Consider the following 5881-nt stretch of genomic DNA (forward strand, 5'->3'; position numbering starts at 1 on the left):
CGCCGGTAACGGGATGTTTCGCACCTATGCATGGTTCGCCCACGGTGTTTCACTCCAAGTACATAAAAGTGCTACTGAGTTTGGTTCAATTAACAAAATTTCAGATTTTAAATATATGTAAATATAGATATTTTTGGAACATTTTTTTTTCAAATTTAAGAAGATTATATATTTTAAGCAGACACGTAAATTATTTGTCTGTGTTTGAAGTATACATACATAGCATAATTATGAATTATTATAACACCGTGCTAATTACGTACAAGTAGATAATTATAATACCACCATCTAATTAAGTAATTATTGCTGGCTTGGACAACCTACACATCAACTTAAATTCTCACCTTTTGATCCCCAACTTATTACAATTAAATCCTCATTGAAACACTGTTGAATTGTTGAACAGACACGCTGAGCAAACGGGCACCGTACGATCCGTTAACTATAGCAGTCCATGTTATTAAGTCATGAATTTGAGCACACAAAATATTTATGTCATATTTGATAAATAATTTAAAACGGATGAAAATGTGATGAAATATTTAAAATAAAACCATCTCAGTGCGAAACAGAATTGGCGCAAAACATCCCGGATTCCCCCCGCCCACCCCCTCGGTAAACTTTTCAATTCTGATCTGATTTGTGCGTTTTCCTAGCTGATATTATTCTGAAGTGTATAAATTTTTGGAAACCTCCTTTATTTAAAAAAAATATTTAATAAAGATTTTCCACCAAACATTTCTGCTATATTTTCTTTAACTTGGTAAGACAAAGAGGAAAACTCACCGAGTCGACCTCCAATATGGCGGCCAACGGGAGGTAACTTTTGCTAAATTTAGGTCCATCGTAAACTATCTATTATCATAATAAATTCACCACTAAATAGATTTGAATGTTTTATGTACCAACGATAAGTTAAATCATAGTGTATTTTCCATACTGTATTCTAATAAGTATTTTAAGATGAAGTTTAAATATATTGTTTCATGAGAAATATATTAATTGTACTTGAATTTAAAAGGTAATTTTTAATGTAAATCCTGTTGTATTCTATTTGCCATTTCCCGATTACAGTCTTCGGCCTATGCATTGGTAGAAATTGCATAATGAGAAAATTTTCAATTATTTCATTGGTTGAAATGCTGTTAGAAGAAGGTAACGGAATAAGCCGAGGCTTGCAGAAAGATCTCGAAATTTACGGAGAAGGCCAAGCGACAACCATGGTAGGGCTAATACCAGTAAAAAACTTTTTATAGAAATACAAAACCAAGAAATTTTCAGGAATAAAATGGCCTGATATTGTGTGATAGGTGTAGATGGTTTACTGTATACAGTGGTTTAAAGATTGTTGCTAAAGACGGTAAGCTTTTTTTAGAAAGCTCTACTTGTACCATTTTTATATACTTGAAGTGACTCGAAGACTTCCAATAACAACAAAACGACTGACGTCATGCAATTTTCTTGGCGGGAGTGTAGAATTTTAGCCGGAAAAAATCTGGACTTCTTTATATACTTTAATGAAAACCCGAAAACTTCGAAAGAGCTAACGTCATGCTTTATTCTGGTTTTCCACGAGTGAAGTCAAGGAACTGCCAAGATGACATCTTCGGAGGAAAAACGAAAGATGGATGAAAATCCACCACCATCAGACAACTCTGTAACCATGGTGACTGGATTTATCCACTGCTTGTCCCCAGTAAAAATTTCGGCAAACGGGAGCAGATATTTTAATATGACAATACAACGAAAGGATGAATACACCGTTGCCGTGTCCTTCAGTGCCTCCGCACACCAACAAATGCTAGAAATGTCAAAAAGCAAGTAAGTAATTGCTTTTTTTCAATACCATCAGTTGAATGTATAGATTTTTTTCATTGTAATTCCAAGTACCTAGTTTTCTGAATTCTTATGACGTATTTTCTCCGAGTTATCTTCCTTGTACGCCATCTTCGAGGTGACTAGCTGCAATAATGTAGCCCCCCCCCCTTTTTTTTTGGGGAGAAACTTGAGACGATGTAGATCAAAATTTGCAGGAAATCTTAATAATAAAAAATTGATAAATAAGGCCTTAATACTCTTTATATTCAAAGTAAACGTTGACTAGGTTGACATATTGGTAACGTCTCAAATTCAGCTACAATCAATATTGCTAGAAAAAGAAATCAGCTGATTGATCAAACACAGATTTGACACGCAAAATATGCACCCGTGGTTAAATTGAATGGGTCAGTCGGATTACTGGTAAGAAATTGTTTTAGGCCTATTAAGAACATTTCTTGTTTTCATGCTGAAAAAAATAGCTCATTTAAGAAATGAATCAGAATTAATAGCAAATACATACACCTAAATATTTACATATGCTGTACATTTTCTAGTAAGCCAACAGTGAAATTGTTTTCAATACCATTTCCGGGATACTACTAAGCGGAGTACGCTAGATTACGATAGAGTTCTTTAGAGTACACTAGAAAAAAAGCAATTTAATATATAATTAGACTGTTTATTTATGTATATACAACTTGATTAAACAGTATTATAAAACGTATAAAATAATATATTGCAATATTTGTCTCAAATATTTCTTTTTTTAGTGAAAGTTTGACAAGAAAGCAACATTAATGAATCAATGCATTAAAGGTTATAATCACCCCGATCTCAACTACTATTTTTTTTTTTCAGACTTATTTCAATTAAATTTTATTTATCAAAGATTAAATTAATTACATTATAAATATTTAATATTTTTCACATCAACAATCAAAACATTTAAAGTTTTTTTCTATATACATCACAAGTCACATGGTGTCGTGGATCCTTAAGGTAGAAATACAAACAATATTAAAAGAAAAAGAATTTGACACTTTTCCAATTAATTCCCACATGGTCCAAATTTGACAACTTCAGCAATGGTCCCCTGAGAAATCAAAACAAAAACCATTCAATTTTTATGACCCGCCATGAATATGGCCGGGGCATATAGTGTTTATCATGTCCGTCCTTTTGTCCTTCCATCTGACCTTCATCACATTTTGCGTTTAGCTCAGTTCCAATGTGGCCCATGAGCCTCTTGTTACACTTAATATGCTGATAAAGTACATATGTATGTATGCACTTATACATAATTTTCTGAGAATTTATCATCTATATCCAACTTTTTAGATTTCAATTTTAAAGTAACTAATATATAAAAGCAATTCTGATCAAATTTCATACACTGCATTAATTACTAATATACCCTTTGTGGGCCATTCATGTCCTCTTGACTATTCAGTGTTTTCCATAAGAACCGGCTACTAACCAAATTGATGGCTTCAATTGACAAAAATGCTTTGAAATGAAAATTTGTTGTAAGATCCACAGAGTTTCTGTGTATAAACCTCAGCCCCTGGCCTGTTACAATTGATCTCTAACCCCTCGACTTTGAGATAAAGGGAAAACACTGACAATTTCTAGTTTCATCTTCCAACAATTTAACAATATAATCATAATAATATAAAAACTAATTCAAGAAAAAAGTATTAAAATCTCTTACAGTAGAAATATTTAGACTTGGCCTTGTTAAATGTGTACCTAATTGTAGTTATTGTACTGTTTGTAAAACTCTTTCTTGGTTACATTTCAGAACACCAGTGAGACTTCATAATGTACAAATGTCACCCAGTCTGAAATCAAGCGGAAAATTCGATGTCAAATATAACCATCGCTCAAATATGACCCCTGCAAGAAATTTGGACTTCGAGTTCCAGTTGCCAGAGCATTAGAAATATAGAACCATAAAAGAAATAGAGGAAAACCTCAATGCTTTCCAGAAGGTAAAAATCGGATGTTAGCTCAATTTCTGAGAAACAAACGTTAAAAATTTGTGGAATAAGTAAAACCTAATTAGTTTTAAAAATAATGTCTCAAGAGTATACAGTTAATTATTACCCCCCGCAAACGAAGTCTGGGGGGTTTATAGGAATCAGCTTGTCCGTCTGTCCGTCCGTCTATCTGTGCAAACATGTCCAGTCCATATCTTTCTTACGGAGAAACATGAGAATCTACTACATGACACAGAATGCTCATGACCTAAGGGTGTGTCATGACCTTGACCCAAGGTTATTTGGGGAAGTTCAAGGTCACTGGAATAAAAATTTCCTAATTAGTGTCCAGTCCATATCTTTCTTATGGATAAACTTGGGTAAGTTCCTAAAAATTCAGTTGCTACCTATAATCTTCATACATTTTTAAAAAAAAAAATGTAATCAAGTAAAACTCTCATTCAATGAGCTGCACCCTTAAAATATATTTCTACCCCTCAGCGGGGCCCTTGCTGACTGGTCAGTTTTCTAGTTTTGTCCAATAACTACCTCTGGGAATATAACTTTTTGCCACTGATCAGAATTCCAATGTCTTTTGCCTCGGCACCACAGTACTCTCCGTTGTCAGTTAGTTTTACATATTGTCCGAGTTTTTTGGATTTTACCCTGCCTGTATCCTAATTGATGCATTCTACGTCAAACAGTTCTACTGGACACGTTTGTTAGATCATTTCTGTTGAAAGTTGATGTAAAATTTCCCAGAGATTGTCAGCGATTTGTTTTAGGAATTCGATTAAGTTTCCGATCACCCCTTTCATCTGTCACTCGTGGCCTTCCACTTCGAGGGTTGTTTTCTACACTTCCCTTATGTTTAAATTTTAACAAAACTCGCACCACTGTACTTCGATGGATTCCCAATGCTTCATTTATTTAATTGTTAAATCCCCTTTAGATAAATAGTACAATCCGCTCCTTTAATTCAGTTGACAAATCTCTCTTTTTCTTTGACATTATTTACGTTCACAACACACTGGAAATCGTATGCTCAAGTTAAATCTTAAACATTCCAGAAAATAAATCATACCCCGACTAATTCACACCCCGAATTTTATATACCAAATCTATTTCATTATGCGTCAATATTGAAAACAAATTTGAAGCAAGTTAAACATAATGACGTCAGCCATGTTTGTTGCAATACTTTTGGCCACTCAGTGTAGTTTTACGTTGTAATTTAAATAATAAAATACTTTCTTTGGTTGTTAGTACGGGAATTAATGTCGCAGCTATTGCAGAAAAAATAAATAACTTTTTTTTCTGCAACTGCTGCGACGTTAATTCCCCGTACTAACAAAGAAAGTATTTTATTATTTATATTAAAAAACAAAGTAAAATTAAATTTGTTTACTATTGTTTTTAAGATGAATATGCCATTGTATGTAGAACTGATGGAACAGCCATTGTTCAAGAAAACACACATGTGGCTTGCTCAGTGTCGTTCATGCACTCATTAATGGCAATGGGTTTTCTTAAGAAATAAAGGAAAATACATACAGTGAATGTAAATATTTACTTATAAATATTTTTATATTTCAGACTTGTGTCAAAGTAAAGATTTTTGAAAAAGCAGAAGCAGATACCCAAGTCCTCAATTCCGGAACAGAATTGAACAAGTGTAAATTAATTGTAAGAAGCTGCTTCCGTGTGGCGTAATGGAAAAGTCAGTTTCAACTAGACTACATTTATTAGATTAGAACATGTAAACAAGCATGGCGTAAAATGTAAGCATAAATTGAACATCGAACCCGATCAAATAGTGTTACATCCCCTTTTCTTTAGTTAGAATAGTATGGACAATGAATAAATTTATATTATGCTTAAAAGTGACTAGAATCAAAACATCTGTACTGCTTTACTGAACTGACTAGCAAAAAATAACAATATGACTAGACACTGGACTATGAGTATTATATGCAAACTTGTAAAATGCAACATCGATGAAATGAATAAAGCGTTCCTAGCTACACTAAACAAAATTATCTTGGCATCTACTCAAGTTAAATGTCTATCAACAAATCACG

The 5881-nt window shown here is 33.2% G+C and overlaps 1 long non-coding RNA gene across 1 annotated transcript; it reads left to right on the plus strand.

Moving 5' to 3' along the window:
* The first annotated feature begins 1759 nt into the window (after window positions 1-1759).
* Window positions 1760-5476, plus strand: LOC133180008 (uncharacterized). Its single transcript, XR_009720236.1, has 3 exons — window positions 1760-1821; window positions 3623-3812; window positions 5397-5476. It is a non-coding gene; the product is annotated as an uncharacterized LOC133180008 (long non-coding RNA).
* Window positions 5477-5881: the final 405 nt, after the last annotated feature.

Source organism: Saccostrea echinata, unplaced genomic scaffold (genome assembly GCF_033153115.1).
Source record: "Saccostrea echinata isolate AGI-Se365-2 ecotype Australia unplaced genomic scaffold, CSIRO_AGI_Sech_v1 ptg000005l, whole genome shotgun sequence".
NCBI classification, from domain to species: domain Eukaryota; kingdom Metazoa; phylum Mollusca; class Bivalvia; order Ostreida; family Ostreidae; genus Saccostrea; species Saccostrea echinata.